An 18,035-nucleotide genomic window follows, 5' to 3' on the forward strand; every position below is an offset into this window, starting at 1 on the left:
GTTTTCACTGTAAAACCGAGTTGGAGCTTGTACCTCCCCATACATATGTATGGAGTGGAGTTGGCAACTGAAAAGAAACTTGGTGTTCCCTTCAAGCTAGGTGAAGGACGGCTTTCACACACACTTATCTCTCAGAACTGAGCATGTGGAGAGACGTTCGTTCATCCAGCACCAAGGGAACGGGTTGCAGGAGAAACACTTACTCTGGTTTCTCAGTCTGTTTCCTGGTGCCGGTTTGAATTGCCTGCCGTTTTCACTGTAAAACCGAGTTGGAGCTTGTACCTCCCCATATATATGTATGGAGTGGAGTTGGCAACTGAAAAGAAACTTTGTGTTCCCTTCAAGCTAGGTGAAGGACGGCTTTCACACACACTTATCTTTCAGAACTGAGCATGTGGAGAGACGTTCGTTCATCCAGCACCAAGGGAACGGGTTGCAGGAGAAACACTTACTCTGGTTTCTCAGTCTGTTTCCTAGTGCCGGTTTGAAGTGCCTGCCGTTTTCACTGTAAAACCGAGTTGGAGCTTGTACCTCCCCATATATATGTATGGAGTGGAGTTGGCAACTGAAAAGAAACTTTGTGTTCCCTTCAAGATAGGTGAAGGACGGCTTTCACACACACTTATTTCTCAGAACTGAGCATGTGGAGAGACGTTCGTTCATCCAGCACCAAGGGAACGGGTTGCAGGAGAAACACTTACTCTGGTTTCTCAGTCTGTTTCCTAGTGCCGGTTTGAAGTGCCTGCCGTTTTCACTGTAAAACCGTGGTGGAGCTTGTACCTCCCCATATATATGTATGCAGTGGAGTTGGCAACTGAAAAGAAACTTGGTGTTCCCTTCAAGCTAGGTGAAGGACGGCTTTCACACACACTTATCTCTCAGAACTGAGCATGTGGAGAAACGTTCGTTCATCCAGCACCAAGAGAACGCGTTGCAGGAGAAACACTTACTCTGGTTTCTGAGTCTGTTTCCTAGTGCCGGTTTGAAGTGCCTGCCGTTTTCACTGTAAAACCGAGTTGGAGCTTGTACCTCCCCATATATATATGTATGGAGTGGAGTTGGCAACTGAAAAGAAACTTTGTGTTCCCTTCAAGCTAGGTGAAGGACGGCTTTCACACACACTTATCTCTCAGAACTGAGCATGTGGAGAGACGTTCGTTCATCCAGCACCAAGGGAACGGGTTGCAGGAGAAACACTTACTCTGGTTTCTCAGTCTGTTTCCTAGTGCCGGTTTGAAGTTCCTGCCGTTTTCACTGTAAAACCGAGTTGGAGCTTGTACCTCCCCATATATATGTATGGAGTGGAGTTGGCAACTGAAAAGAAACTTTGTGTTCCCTTCAAGCTAGGTGAAGGACGGCTTTCACACACACTTATCTCTCAGAACTGAGCATGTGGAGAGACGTTCGTTCATCCAGCACCAAGGGAACGTGTTGCAGGAGAAACACTTACTCTGGTTTCTGAGTCTGTTTCCTAGTGCCGGTTTGAAGTGCCTGCCGTTTTCACTGTAAAACGGAGTTGGAGCTTGTACCTCCCCATATATATGTATGGAGTGGAGTTGGCAACTGAAAAGAAACTTTGTGTTCCCTTCAAGCTAGGTGAAGGACGGCTTTCACACACACTTATCTCTCAGAACTGAGCATGTGGAGAGACGTTCGTTCATCCAGCACCAAGGGAACGGGTTGCAGGAGAAACACTTACTCTGGTTTCTCAGTCTGTTTCCTAGTGCCGGTTTGAAGTGCCTGCCGTTTTCACTGTAAAACCGAGTTGGAGCTTTTACCTCCCCATATATATGTATGGAGTGGAGTTGGCAACTGAAAAGAAACTATGTGTTCCCTTCAAGCTAGGTGAAGGACGGCTTTCACACACACTTATCTCTCAGAACTGAGCATGTGGAGAGACGTTCGTTCATCCAGCACCAAGAGAACGCGTTGCAGGAGAAACACTTACTCTGGATTCTGAGTCTGTTTCCTAGTGCCGGTTTGAAGTGCCTGCCGTTTTCACTGTAAAACCGAGTTGGAGCTTGTACCTCCCCATATATATGTATGGAGTGGAGTTGGCAACTGAAAAGAAACTTTGTGTTCCCTTCAAGCTAGGTGAAGGACGGCTTTCACACACACTTATCTCTCAGAACTGAGCATATGGAGAGAAGTTCGTTCATCCAGCACCAAGGGAACGGGTTGCAGGAGAAACACTTACTCTGGTTTCTCAGTCTGTTTCCTAGTGCCGGTATGAAGTGCCTGCCGTTTTCACTGTAAAACCGAGTTGGAGCTTGTACCTCCCCATATATATGTATGGAGTGGAGTTGGCAACTGAAAGGAAACTTTGTGTTCCCTTCAAGCTAGGTGAAGGACGGCTTTCACACACACTTATCTCTCAGAACTGAGCATGTGGAGAGACGTTCGTTCATCCAGCACCAAGGGAACGGGTTGCAGGAGAAACACTTACTCTGGTTTCTCAGTCTGTTTCCTAGTGCCGGTTTGAAGTGCCTGCCGTTTTCACTGTAAAACCGAGTTGGAGCTTGTACCTCCCCATATATATGTATGGAGTGGAGTTGGCAACTGAAAAGAAACTTTGTGTTCCCTTCAAGCTAGGTGAAGGACGGCTTTCACACACACTTATTTCTCAGAACTGAGCATGTGGAGAGACGTTCGTTCATCCAGCACCAAGGGAACGGGTTGCAGGAGAAACACTTACTCTGGTTTCTCAGTCTGTTTCCTAGTGCCGGTTAGAAGTGCCTGCCGTTTTCACTGTAAAACCGAGGTGGAGCTTGTACCTCCCCATATATATGTATGCAGTGGATTTGGCAACTGAAAAGAAACTTGGTGTTCCCTTCAAGCTAGGTGAAGGACGGCTTTCACACACACTTATCTCTCAGAACTGAGCATGTGGAGAAACGTTCGTTCATCCAGCACCAAGAGAACGCGTTGCAGGAGAAACACTTACTCTGGTTTCTGAGTCTGTTTCCTAGTGCCGGTTTGAAGTTCCTGCCGTTTTCACTGTAAAACCGAGTTGGAGCTTGTACCTCCCCATATATATGTATGGAGTGGAGTTGGCAACTGAAAAGAAACTTTGTGTTCCCTTCAAGCTAGGTGAAGGACGGCTTTCACACACACTTATCTCTCAGAACTGAGCATGTGGAGAGACGTTCGTTCATCCAGCACCAAGGGAACGTGTTGCAGGAGAAACACTTACTCTGGTTTCTGAGTCTGTTTCCTAGTGCCGGTTTGAAGTGCCTGCCGTTTTCACTGTAAAACGGAGTTGGAGCTTGTACCTCCCCATATATATGTATGGAGTGGAGTTGGCAACTGAAAAGAAACTTTGTGTTCCCTTCAAGCTAGGTGAAGGACGGCTTTCACACACACTTATCTCTCAGAACTGAGCATGTGGAGAGACGTTCGTTCATCCAGCACCAAGGGAACGGGTTGCAGGAGAAACACTTACTCTGGTTTCTCAGTCTGTTTCCTAGTGCCGGTTTGAAGTGCCTGCCGTTTTCACTGTAAAACCGAGTTGGAGCTTTTACCTCCCCATATATATGTATGGAGTGGAGTTGGCAACTGAAAAGAAACTATGTGTTCCCATCAAGCTAGGTGAAGGACGGCTTTCACACACACTTATCTCTCAGAACTGAGCATGTGGAGAGACGTTCGTTCATCCAGCACCAAGAGAACGCGTTGCAGGAGAAACACTTACTCTGGATTCTGAGTCTGTTTCCTAGTGCCGGTTTGAAGTGCCTGCCGTTTTCACTGTAAAACCGAGTTGGAGCTTGTACCTCCCCATATATATGTATGGAGTGGAGTTGGCAACTGAAAAGAAACTTTGTGTTCCCTTCAAGCTAGGTGAAGGACGGCTTTCACACACACTTATCTCTCAGAACTGAGCATATGGAGAGAAGTTCGTTCATCCAGCACCAAGGGAACGTGTTGCAGGAGAAACACTTACTCTGGTTTCTCAGTCTGTTTCCTAGTGCCGGTATGAAGTGCCTGCCGTTTTCACTGTAAAACCGAGTTGGAGCTTGTACCTCCCCATATATATGTATGGAGTGGAGTTGGCAACTGAAAAGAAACTTTGTGTTCCCTTCAAGCTAGGTGAAGGACGGCTTTCACACACACTTATCTCTCAGAACTGAGCATGTGGAGAGACGTTCGTTCATCCAGCACCAAGGGAACGGGTTGCAGGAGAAACACTTACTCTGGTTTCTCAGTCTGTTTCCTAGTGCCGGTTTGAAGTGCCTGCCGTTTTCACTGTAAAACCGAGTTGGAGCTTGTACCTCCCCATATATATGTATGGAGTGGAGTTGGCAACTGAAAAGAAACTTTGTGTTCCCTTCAAGCTAGGTGAAGGACGGCTTTCACACACACTTATTTCTCAGAACTGAGCATGTGGAGAGACGTTCGTTCATCCAGCACCAAGGGAACGGGTTGCAGGAGAAACACTTACTCTGGTTTCTCAGTCTGTTTCCTAGTGCCGGTTTGAAGTGCCTGCCGTTTTCACTGTAAAACCGAGGTGGAGCTTGTACTTCCCCATATATATGTATGCAGTGGATTTGGCAACTGAAAAGAAACTTGGTGTTCCCTTCAAGCTAGGTGAAGGACGGCTTTCACACACACTTATCTCTCAGAACTGAGCATGTGGAGAAACGTTCGTTCATCCAGCACCAAGAGAACGCGTTGCAGGAGAAACACTTACTCTGGTTTCTGAGTCTGTTTCCTAGTGCCGGTTTGAAGTGCCTGCCGTTTTCACTGTAAAACCGAGTTGGAGCTTGTACCTCCCCATATATATGTATGGAGTGGAGTTGGCAACTGAAAAGAAACTTTGTGTTCCCTTCAAGCTAGGTGAAGGACGGCTTTCACACACACATATCTCTCAGAACTGAGCATGTGGAGAGACGTTCGTTCATCCAGCACCAAGGGAACGGGTTGCAGGAGAAACACTTACTCTGGTTTCTCAGTCTGTTTCCTAGTGCCGGTTTGAAGTGCCTGCCGTTTTCACTGTAAAACCGAGTTGGAGCTTGTACCTCCCCATATATATGTATGGAGTGGAGTTGGCAACTGAAAAGAAACTTTGTGTTCCCTTCAAGCTAGGTGAAGGACGGCTTTCACACACACTTATCTCTCAGAACTGAGCATGTGGAGAGACGTTCGTTCATCCATCACCAAGGGAACGGTTTGCAGGAGAAACACTTACTCTGGTTTCTGAGTCTGTTTCCTAGTTCCGGTTTGAAGTGCCTGCCGTTTTCAGTGTAAAACCGAGTGGGAGCTTGTTCCTCTACATATATATGTATGGAGTGGAGTTGGCAACTGAAAAGAAACTTTGTGTTCCCTTCAAACTAGGTGAAGGACGGCTTTCACACACACTTATCTCTCAGAACTGAGCATGTGGAGAGACGTTCGTTCATCCAGCACCAAGGGAACGGGTTGCAGGAGAAACACTTACTCTGGTTTCTGAGTCTGTTTCCTAGTGCCGGTTTGAAGTGCCTGCCGTTTTCACTGTAAAACCGAGTTGGAGCTTGTACCTCCCCATACATATGTATGGAGTGGAGTTGGCAACTGAAAAGAAACTTGGTGTTCCCTTCAAGCTAGGTGAAGGACGGCTTTCACACACACTTATCTCTCAGAACTGAGCATGTGGAGAGACGTTCGTTCATCCAGCACCAAGGGAACGGGTTGCAGGAGAAACACTTACTCTGGTTTCTCAGTCTGTTTCCTGGTGCCGGTTTGAATTGCCTGCCGTTTTCACTGTAAAACCGAGTTGGAGCTTGTACCTCCCCATATATATGTATGGAGTGGAGTTGGCAACTGAAAAGAAACTTTGTGTTCCCTTCAAGCTAGGTGAAGGACGGCTTTCACACACACTTATCTTTCAGAACTGAGCATGTGGAGAGACGTTCGTTCATCCAGCACCAAGGGAACGGGTTGCAGGAGAAACACTTACTCTGGTTTCTCAGTCTGTTTCCTAGTGCCGGTTTGAAGTGCCTGCCGTTTTCACTGTAAAACCGAGTTGGAGCTTGTACCTCCCCATATATATGTATGGAGTGGAGTTGGCAACTGAAAAGAAACTTTGTGTTCCCTTCAAGATAGGTGAAGGACGGCTTTCACACACACTTATTTCTCAGAACTGAGCATGTGGAGAGACGTTCGTTCATCCAGCACCAAGGGAACGGGTTGCAGGAGAAACACTTACTCTGGTTTCTCAGTCTGTTTCCTAGTGCCGGTTTGAAGTGCCTGCCGTTTTCACTGTAAAACCGTGGTGGAGCTTGTACCTCCCCATATATATGTATGCAGTGGAGTTGGCAACTGAAAAGAAACTTGGTGTTCCCTTCAAGCTAGGTGAAGGACGGCTTTCACACACACTTATCTCTCAGAACTGAGCATGTGGAGAAACGTTCGTTCATCCAGCACCAAGAGAACGCGTTGCAGGAGAAACACTTACTCTGGTTTCTGAGTCTGTTTCCTAGTGCCGGTTTGAAGTGCCTGCCGTTTTCACTGTAAAACCGAGTTGGAGCTTGTACCTCCCCATATATATGTATGGAGTGGAGTTGGCAACTGAAAAGAAACTTTGTGTTCCCTTCAAGCTAGGTGAAGGACGGCTTTCACACACACATATCTCTCAGAACTGAGCATGTGGAGAGACCTTCGTTCATCCAGCACCAAGGGAACGGGTTGCAGGAGAAACACTTACTCTGGTTTCTCAGTCTGTTTCCTAGTGCCGGTTTGAAGTGCCTGCCGTTTTCACTGTAAAACCGAGTTGGAGCTTGTACCTCCCCATATATATGTATGGAGTGGAGTTGGCAACTGAAAAGAAACTTTGTGTTCCCTTCAAGCTAGGTGAAGGACGGCTTTCCCACAAACTTATCTCTCAGAACTGAGCATGTGGAGAGACGTTCATTCATCCAGCACCAAGGGAACGGGTTGCAGGAGAAACACTTACTCTGGTTTCTCAGTCTGTTTCCTAGTGCCGGTTTGAAGTGCCTGCCGTTTTCACTGTAAATCCTAATTGGAGCTTGTACCTCCCCATATATATGTATGGAGTGGAGTTGGCAACTGAAAAGAAACTTTGTGTTCCCTTCAAGCTAGGTGAAGGACGGCTTTCACACACACTTATCTCTCAGAACTGAGCATGTGGAGAGACGTTCGTTCATCCATCACCAAGGGAACGGTTTGCAGGAGAAACACTTACTCTGGTTTCTGAGTCTGTTTCCTAGTGCCGGTTTGAAGTGCCTGCCGTTTTCAGTGTAAAACCGAGTGGGAGCTTGTTCCTCTACATATATATGTATGGAGTGGAGTTGGCAACTGAAAAGAAACTTTGTGTTCCCTTCAAACTAGGTGAAGGACGGCTTTCACACACACTTATCTCTCAGAACTGAGCATGTGGAGAGACGTTCGTTCATCCAGCACCAAGGGAACGGGTTGCAGGAGAAACACTTACTCTGGTTTCTGAGTCTGTTTCCTAGTGCCGGTTTGAAGTGCCTGCCGTTTTCACTGTAAAACCGAGTTGGAGCTTGTACCTCCCCATACATATGTATGGAGTGGAGTTGGCAACTGAAAAGAAACTTGGTGTTCCCTTCAAGCTAGGTGAAGGACGGCTTTCACACACACTTATCTCTCAGAACTGAGCATGTGGAGAGACGTTCGTTCATCCAGCACCAAGGGAACGGGTTGCAGGAGAAACACTTACTCTGGTTTCTCAGTCTGTTTCCTGGTGCCGGTTTGAATTGCCTGCCGTTTTCACTGTAAAACCGAGTTGGAGCTTGTACCTCCCCATATATATGTATGGAGTGGAGTTGGCAACTGAAAAGAAACTTTGTGTTCCCTTCAAGCTAGGTGAAGGACGGCTTTCACACACACTTATCTTTCAGAACTGAGCATGTGGAGAGACGTTCGTTCATCCAGCACCAAGGGAACGGGTTGCAGGAGAAACACTTACTCTGGTTTCTCAGTCTGTTTCCTAGTGCCGGTTTGAAGTGCCTGCCGTTTTCACTGTAAAACCGAGTTGGAGCTTGTACCTCCCCATATATATGTATGGAGTGGAGTTGGCAACTGAAAAGAAACTTTGTGTTCCCTTCAAGATAGGTGAAGGACGGCTTTCACACACACTTATCTCTCAGAACTGAGCATGTGGAGAGACGTTCGTTCATCCAGCACCAAGGGAACGGGTTGCAGGAGAAACACTTACTCTGGTTTCTCAGTCTGTTTCCTAGTGCCGGTTTGAAGTGCCTGCCGTTTTCACTGTAAAACCGTGGTGGAGCTTGTACCTCCCCATATATATGTATGCAGTGGAGTTGGCAACTGAAAAGAAACTTGGTGTTCCCTTCAAGCTAGGTGAAGGACGGCTTTCACACACACTTATCTCTCAGAACTGAGCATGTGGAGAAACGTTCGTTCATCCAGCACCAAGAGAACGCGTTGCAGGAGAAACACTTACTCTGGTTTCTGAGTCTGTTTCCTAGTGCCGGTTTGAAGTGCCTGCCGTTTTCACTGTAAAACCGAGTTGGAGCTTGTACCTCCCCATATATATGTATGGAGTGGAGTTGGCAACTGAAAAGAAACTTTGTGTTCCCTTCAAGCTAGGTGAAGGACGGCTTTCACACACACATATCTCTCAGAACTGAGCATGTGGAGAGACCTTCGTTCATCCAGCACCAAGGGAACGGGTTGCAGGAGAAACACTTACTCTGGTTTCTCAGTCTGTTTCCTAGTGCCGGTTTGAAGTGCCTGCCGTTTTCACTGTAAAACCGAGTTGGAGCTTGTACCTCCCCATATATATGTATGGAGTGGAGTTGGCAACTGAAAAGAAACTTTGTGTTCCCTTCAAGCTAGGTGAAGGACGGCTTTCCCACAAACTTATCTCTCAGAACTGAGCATGTGGAGAGACGTTCATTCATCCAGCACCAAGGGAACGGGTTGCAGGAGAAACACTTACTCTGGTTTCTCAGTCTGTTTCCTAGTGCCGGTTTGAAGTGCCTGCCGTTTTCACTGTAAATCCTAATTGGAGCTTGTACCTCCCCATATATATGTATGGAGTGGAGTTGGCAACTGAAAAGAAACTTTGTGTTCCCTTCAAGCTAGGTGAAGGACGGCTTTCACACACACTTATCTCTCAGAACTGAGCATGTGGAGAGACGTTCGTTCATCCATCACCAAGGGAACGGTTTGCAGGAGAAACACTTACTCTGGTTTCTGAGTCTGTTTCCTAGTGCCGGTTTGAAGTGCCTGCCGTTTTCAGTGTAAAACCGAGTGGGAGCTTGTTCCTCTACATATATATGTATGGAGTGGAGTTGGCAACTGAAAAGAAACTTTGTGTTCCCTTCAAACTAGGTGAAGGACGGCTTTCACACACACTTATCTCTCAGAACTGAGCATGTGGAGAGACGTTCGTTCATCCAGCACCAAGGGAACGGGTTGCAGGAGAAACACTTACTCTGGTTTCTGAGTCTGTTTCCTAGTGCCGGTTTGAAGTGCCTGCCGTTTTCACTGTAAAACCGAGTTGGAGCTTGTACCTCCCCATACATATGTATGGAGTGGAGTTGGCAACTGAAAAGAAACTTGGTGTTCCCTTCAAGCTAGGTGAAGGACGGCTTTCACACACACTTATCTCTCAGAACTGAGCATGTGGAGAGACGTTCGTTCATCCAGCACCAAGGGAACGGGTTGCAGGAGAAACACTTACTCTGGTTTCTCAGTCTGTTTCCTGGTGCCGGTTTGAATTGCCTGCCGTTTTCACTGTAAAACCGAGTTGGAGCTTGTACCTCCCCATATATATGTATGGAGTGGAGTTGGCAACTGAAAAGAAACTTTGTGTTCCCTTCAAGCTAGGTGAAGGACGGCTTTCACACACACTTATCTTTCAGAACTGAGCATGTGGAGAGACGTTCGTTCATCCAGCACCAAGGGAACGGGTTGCAGGAGAAACACTTACTCTGGTTTCTCAGTCTGTTTCCTAGTGCCGGTTTGAAGTGCCTGCCGTTTTCACTGTAAAACCGAGTTGGAGCTTGTACCTCCCCATATATATGTATGGAGTGGAGTTGGCAACTGAAAAGAAACTTTGTGTTCCCTTCAAGCTAGGTGAAGGACGGCTTTCACACACACTTATCTCTCAGAACTGAGCAGGTGGAGAGACGTTCGTTCATCCAGCACCAAGGGAACGGGTTGCAGGAGAAACACTTACTCTGGTTTCTGAGTCTGTTTCCTAGTGCCGGATTGAAGTGCCTGCCGTTTTCACTGTAAAACCGAGTTGGAGCTTGTACCTCCCCATATATATATATGGAGTGGAGTTGGCAACTGAAAAGAAACTTTGTGTTCCCTTCAAGCTAGGTGAAGGACGGCTTTCACACACACTTATCTCTCAGAACTGAGCATGTGGAAAGACATTCGTTCATCCAGCACCAAGGGAACGGGTTGCAGGAGAAACAATTACTCTGGTTTCTCAGTCTGTTTCCTAGTGCCGGTTTGAAGTGCCTGCCGTTTTCACTGTAAAACCGAGTTGGAGCTTGTACCTCCCCATATATATGTATGGATTGGAGTTGGCAACTGAAAAGAAACTTTGTGTTCCCTTCAAGCTAGGTGAAGGACGGCTTTCACACACACTTATCTCTCAGAACTGAGCATGTGGAGAGACGTTCGTTCATCCAGCACCAAGGGAACGGTTTGCAGGAGAAACACTTACTCTGGTTTCTGAGTCTGTTTCCTAGTGCCGGTTTGAAGTGCCTGCCGTTTTCACTGTAAAACCGAGTTGGAGCTTGTACCTCCCCATATATATGTATGGAGTGGAGTTGGCAACTGAAAAGAAACTTTGTGTTCCCTTCAAGATAGGTGAAGGACGGCTTTCACACACACTTATCTCTCAGAACTGAGCATGTGGAGAGACGTTCGTTCATCCAGCAGCAAGGGAAAGGGTTGCAGGAGAAACACTTACTCTGGTTTCTCAGTCTGTTTCCTAGTGCCGGTTTGAAGTGCCTGCCGTTTTCACTGTAAAACCGAGTTGGAGCTTGTACCTCCCCATATATATGTATGGATTGGAGTTGGCAACTGAAAAGAAACTTTGTGTTCCCTTCAAGCTAGGTGAAGGACGGCTTTCACACACACTTATCTCTCAGAACTGAGCATGTGGAGAGACGTTCGTTCATCCAGCACCAAGGGAACGGGTTGCAGGAGAAACACTTACTCTGGTTTCTGAGTCTGTTTCCTACTGCCGGTTTGAAGTGCCTGCCGTTTTCACTGTAAAACCGAGTTGGAGCTTGTACCACCCCATATATATGTATGGAGTGGAGTTGGCAACTGAAAAGAAACTTTGTGTTCCCTTCAAGATAGGTGAAGGACGGCTTTCACACACACTTATCTCTCAGAACTGAGCATGTGGAGAGACGTTCGTTCATCCAGCACCAAGGGAACGGGTTGCAGGAGAAACACTTACTCTGGTTTCTCAGTCTGCTTCCTAGTGCCGGTTTGAAGTGCCTGCCGTTTTCACTGTAAAAAAGAGTTGGAGCTTGTACCTCCCCATACATATGTATGGAGTGGAGTTGGCAACTGAAAAGAAACTTGGTGTTCCCTTCAAGCTAGGTGAAGGACGGCTTTCACACACCCTTATCTCTCAGAACTGAGCATGTGGAGAGACGTTCGTTCATCCAGCACCAAGGGAACGGGTTGCAGGAGAAACACTTACTCTGGTTTCTCAGTCTGTTTCCTGGTGCCGGTTTGAATTGCCTGCCGTTTTCACTGTAAAACCGAGTTGGAGCTTGTACCTCCCCATATATATGTATGGAGTGGAGTTGGCAACTGAAAAGAAACTTTGTGTTCCCTTCAAGCTAGGTGAAGGACGGCTTTCACACACACTTATCTTTCAGAACTGAGCATGTGGAGAGACGTTCGTTCATCCAGCACCAAGGGAACGGGTTGCAGGAGAAACACTTACTCTGGTTTCTCAGTCTGTTTCCTAGTGCCGGTTTGAAGTGCCTGCCGTTTTCACTGTAAAACCGAGTTGGAGCTTGTACCTCCCCATATATATGTATGGAGTGGAGTTGGCAACTGAAAAGAAACTTTGTGTTCCCTTCAAGCTAGGTGAAGGACGGCTTTCACACACACTTATCTCTCAGAACTGAGCATGTGGAGAGACGTTCGTTCATCCAGCACCAAGGGAACGGGTTGCAGGAGAAACACTTACTCTGGTTTCTGAGTCTGTTTCCTAGTGCCGGATTGAAGTGCCTGCCGTTTTCACTGTAAAACCGAGTTGGAGCTTGTACCTCCCCATATATATGTATGGAGTGGAGTTGGCAACTGAAAAGAAACTTTGTGTTCCCTTCAAGCTAGGTGAAGGACGGCTTTCACACACACTTATCTCTCAGAACTGAGCATGTGGAAAGACATTCGTTCATCCAGCACCAAGGGAACGGGTTGCAGGAGAAACAATTACTCTGGTTTCTCAGTCTGTTTCCTAGTGCCGGTTTGAAGTGCCTGCCGTTTTCACTGTAAAACCGAGTTGGAGCTTGTACCTCCCCATATATATGTATGGAGTGGAGTTGGCAACTGAAAAGAAACTTTGTGTTCCCTTCAAGCTAGGTGAAGGACGGCTTTCACACACACTTATCTCTCAGAACTGAGCATGTGGAGAGACGTTCGTTCATCCAGCACCAAGGGAACGGGTTGCAGGGGAAACACTTACTCTGGTTTCTGTGTCTGTTTCCTAGTGCCGGTTTGAAGTGCCTGCCGTTTTCACTGTAAAACCGAGTTGGAGCTTGTACCTCCCCATATATATGTATGGAGTGGAGTTGGCAACTGAAAAGAAACTTTGTGTTCCCTTCAAGATAGGTGAAGGACGGCTTTCACACACACTTATCTCTCAGAACTGAGCATGTGGAGAGACGTTCGTTCATCCAGCAGCAAGGGAAAGGGTTGCAGGAAAAACACTTACTCTGGTTTCTCAGTCTGTTTCCTAGTGCCGGTTTGAAGTGCCTGCCGTTTTCACTGTAAAACCGAGTTGGAGCTTGTACCTCCCCATATATATGTATGGATTGGAGTTGGCAACTGAAAAGAAACTTTGTGTTCCCTTCAAGCTAGGTGAAGGACGGCTTTCACACACACTTATCTCTCAGAACTGAGCATGTGGAGAGACGTTCGTTCATCCAGCACCAAGGGAACGGGTTGCAGGAGAAACACTTACTCTGGTTTCTCAGTCTGTTTCCTAGTGCCGGTTTGAAGTGCCTGCCGTTTTCACTGTAAAACCGAGTTGGAGCTTGTACCTCCCCATATATATGTATGGAGTGGAGTTGGCAACTGAAAAGAAACTTTGTGTTCCCTTCAAGCTAGGTGAAGGACGGCTTTCACACACACTTATCTCTCAGAACTGAGCATGTGGAGAGACGTTCGTTCATCCAGCACCAAGGGAACGGGTTGCAGGAGAAACACTTACTCTGGTTTCTCAGTCTGCTTCCTAGTGCCGGTTTGAAGTGCCTGCCGTTTTCACTGTAAAACGGAGTTGGAGCTTGTACCTCCCCATATATATGTATGGAGTGGAGTTGGCAACTGAAAAGAAACTTTGTGTTCCCTTCAAGCTAGGTGAAGGACGGCTTTCACACACACTTATCTCTCAGAACTGAGCATGTGGAGAGACGTTCGTTCATCCAGCACCAAGGGAACGGGTTGCAGGAGAAACACTTACTCTGGTTTCTCAGTCTGTTTCCTAGTGCCGGTTTGAAGTGCCTGCCGTTTTCACTGTAAAACCGAGTTGGAGCTTGTACCTCCCCATATATATGTATGGAGTGGAGTTGGCAACTGAAAAGAAACTTGGTGTTCCCTTCAAGCTAGGTGAAGGACGGCTTTCACACACACTTATCTCTCAGAACTGAGCATGTGGAGAGACGTTCGTTCATCCAGCACCAAGGGAACGCGTTACAGGAGAAACACTTACTCTGGTTTCTGAGTCTGTTTCCTAGTGCCGGTTTGAAGTGCCTGCCGTTTTCACTGTAAAACCGAGTTGGAGCTTGTACCTCCCCATATATATGTATGGAGTGGGGTTGGCAACTGAAAAGAAACTTTGTGTTCCCTTCAAGCTAGGTGAAGGACGGCTTTCCCACACACTTATCTATCAGAACTGAGCATGTGGTGAGACGTTCATTCATCCAGCACCAAGGGAAAGGTTTGCAGGAGAAACACTTACTCTGGTTTCTGAGTCTGTTTCCTAGTGCCGGTTTGAAGTGCCTGCCGTTTTCACTGTAAATCCTAATTGGAGCTTGTACCTCCCCATATATATGTATGGAGTGGAGTTGGCAACTGAAAAGAAACTTTGTGTTCCCTTCAAGCTAGGTGAAGGACGGCTTTCACACACACTTATCTCTCAGAACTGAGCATGTGGAGAGACGTTCGTTCATCCAGCACCAAGGGAACGGTTTGCAGGAGAAACACTTACTCTGGTTTCTGAGTCTGTTTCCTAGTGCCGGTTTGAAGTGCCTGCCGTTTTCAGTGTAAAATCGAGTGGGAGTTTGTTCCTCCCCATATAAATGTATGGAGTGGAGTTGGCAACTGAAAAGAAACTTTGTGTTCCCTTCAAGCTAGGTGAAGGACGGCTTTCACACACACTTATCTCTCAGAACTGAGCATGTGGAGAGACGTTCGTTCATCCAGCACCAAGGGAACGGGTTGCAGGAGAAACACTTACTCTGGTTTCTCAGTCTGTTTCCTAGTGCCGGTTTGAAGTGCCTGCCGTTTTCACTGTAAAACCGAGTTGGAGCTTGTACCTCCCCATACATATGTATGGAGTGGAGTTGGCAACTGAAAAGAAACTTTGTGTTCCCTTCAAGCTAGGTGAAGGACGGCTTTCACACACACTTATCTCTCAGAACTGAGCATGTGGAGAGACGTTCGTTCATCCAGCACCAAGGGAACGGGTTGCAGGAGAAACACTTACTCTGGATTCTGAGTCTGTTTCCTGGTGCCGGTTTGAAGTGCCTGCCGTTTTCACTGTAAAACCGAGTTGGAGCTTGTACCTCCCCATATATATGTATGGAGTGGAGTTGGCAACTGAAAAGAAACTTTGTGTTCCCTTCAAGCTAGGTGAAGGACGGCTTTCACACACACTTATCTCTCAGAACTGAGCATGTGGAGAGACGTTCGTTCATCCAGCACCAAGGGAACGGGTTGCAGGAGAAACACTTACTCTGGTTTCTCAGTCTGTTTCCTGGTGCCGGTTTGAAGTGCCTGCCGTTTTCACTGTAAAACCGAGTTGGAGCTTGTACCTCCCCATATATATGTATGGAGTGGAGTTGGCAACTGAAAAGAAACTTTGTGTTCCCTTCAAGCTAGGTGAAGGACGGCTTTCACACACACTTATCTCTCAGAACTGAGCATGTGGAGAGACGTTCGTTCATCCAGCACCAAGGGAACGGTTTGCAGGAGAAACACTTACTCTGGTTTCTGAGTCTGTTTCCTAGTGCCGGTTTGAAGTGCCTGCCGTTTTCAGTGTAAAATCGAGTGGGAGCTTGTTCCTCCCCATATATATGTATGGAGTGGAGTTGGCAACTGAAAAGAAACTTTGTGTTCCCTTCAAGCTAGGTGAAGGACGGCTTTCACACACACTTATCTCTCAGAACTGAGCATGTGGAGAGACGTTCGTTCATCCAGCACCAAGGGAACGGGTTGCAGGAGAAACACTTACTCTGGTTTCTCAGTCTGTTTCCTAGTGCCGGTTTGAAGTGCCTGCCGTTTTCACTGTAAAACCGAGTTGGAGCTTGTACCTCCCCATACATATGTATGGAGTGGAGTTGGCAACTGAAAAGAAACTTTGTGTTCCCTTCAAGCTAGGTGAAGGACGGCTTTCACACACACTTATCTCTCAGAACTGAGCATGTGGAGAGACGTTCGTTCATCCAGCACCAAGGGAACGGGTTGCAGGAGAAACACTTACTCTGGTTTCTCAGTCTGTTTCCTAGTGCCGGTTTGAAGTGCCTGCCGTTTTCACTGTAAAACCGAGTTGGAGCTTGTACCTCCCCATATATATGTATGGAGTGGAGTTGGCAACTGAAAAGAAACTTTGTGTTCCCTTCAAGCTAGGTGAAGGACGGCTTTCACACACACTTATCTCTCAGAACTGAGCATGTGGAGAGACGTTCGTTCATCCAGCACCAAGGGAACGGGTTGCTGGAGAAACACTTACTCTGGTTTCTGAGTCTGTTTCCTAGTGCCGGTTTGAAGTGCCTGCCGTTTTCACTGTAAAACCGAGTTGGAGCTTGTACCTCCCCATATATATGTATGGAGTGGAGTTGGCAACTGAAAAGAAACTTTGTGTTCCCTTCAAGCTAGGTGAAGGACGGCTTTCACACACACTTATCTCTCAGAACTGAGCATGTGGAGAGACGTTCGTTCATCCAGCACCAAGGGAACGGGTTGCAGGAGAAACACTTACTCTGGTTTCTGAGTCTGTTTCCTAGTGCCGGTTTGAAGTGCCTGCCGTTTTCACTGTAAAACCGAGTGGGAGCTTGTACCTCCCCATATATATGTATGGAGTGGAGTTGGCAAATGAAAAGAAACTTTGTGTTCCCTTCAAGCTAGGTGAAGGACGGCTTTCACACACACTTATCTCTCAGAACTGAGCATGTGGAGAGACGTTCGTTCATCCAGCACCAAGGGAACGGTTTGCAGGAGAAGCACTTACTCTGGTTTCTGAGTCTGTTTCCTAGTGCCGGTTTGAAGTGCCTGCCGTTTTCAGTGTAAAACCCAGTGGGAGCTTGTTCCTCCCCATATAAATGTATGGAGTGGAGTTGGCAACTGAAAAGAAACTTTGTGTTCCCTTCAAGCTAGGTGAAGGACGGCTTTCACACACACTTATCTCTCAGAACTGAGCATGTGGAGAGACGTTCGTTCATCCAGCACCAAGGGAACGGGTTGCAGGAGAAACATTTACTCTGGTTTCTCAGTCTGTTTCCTAGTGCCGGTTTGAAGTGCCTGCCGTTTTCACTGTAAAACCGAGTTGGAGCTTGTACCTCCCCATACATATGTATGGAGTGGAGTTGGCAACTGAAAAGAAACTTTGTGTTCCCTTCAAGCTAGGTGAAGGACGGCTTTCACACACACTTATCTCTCAGAACTGAGCATGTGGAGAGACGTTCGTTCATCCAGCACCAAGGGAACGGGTTGCAGGAGAAACACTTACTCTGGTTTCTGAGTCTGTTTCCTGGTGCCGGTTTGAAGTGCCTGCCATTTTCACTGTAAAACCGAGTTGGAGCTTGTACCTCCCCATATGTATGTATGGAGTGGAGTTGGCAACTGAAAAGAAACTTTGTGTTCCCTTCAAGCTAGGTGAAGGACGGCTTTCACACACACTTATCTCTCAGAACTGAGCATGTGGAGAGACGTTCGTTCATCCAGCACCAAGGGAACGGGTTGCAGGAGAAGCACTTACTCTGTTTTCTGAGTCTGTTTCCTAGTGCCGGTTTGAAGTGCCTGCCGTTTTCAGTGTAAAACCCAGTGGGAGCTTGTTCCTCCCCATATAAATGTATGGAGTGGAGTTGGCAACTGAAAAGAAACTTTGTGTTCCCTTCAAGCTAGGTGAAGGACGGCTTTCACACACACTTATCTCTCAGAACTGAGCATGTGGAGAGACGTTCGTTCATCCAGCACCAAGGGAACGGGTTGCAGGAGAAACATTTACTCTGGTTTCTCAGTCTGTTTCCTAGTGCCGGTTTGAAGTGCCTGCCGTTTTCACTGTAAAACCGAGTTGGAGCTTGTACCTCCCCATACATATGTATGGAGTGGAGTTGGCAACTGAAAAGAAACTTTGTGTTCCCTTCAAGCTAGGTGAAGGACGGCTTTCACACACACTTATCTCTCAGAACTGAGCATGTGGAGAGACGTTCGTTCATTCAGCACCAAGAGAACGGGTTGCAGGAGAAACATTTACTCTGGTTTCTCAGTCTGTTTTCTAGTGTCGGTTTGAAGTGCCTGCCGTTTTCACTGTAAAACCGAGTTGGAGCTTGTACCTCCCCATACATATGTATGGAGTGGAGTTGGCAACTGAAAAGAAACTTTGTGTTCCCTTCAAGCTAGGTGAA

Source organism: Vicugna pacos, chromosome 14 (genome assembly GCF_048564905.1).
Source record: "Vicugna pacos chromosome 14, VicPac4, whole genome shotgun sequence".
Lineage (NCBI taxonomy): Eukaryota > Metazoa > Chordata > Mammalia > Artiodactyla > Camelidae > Vicugna > Vicugna pacos.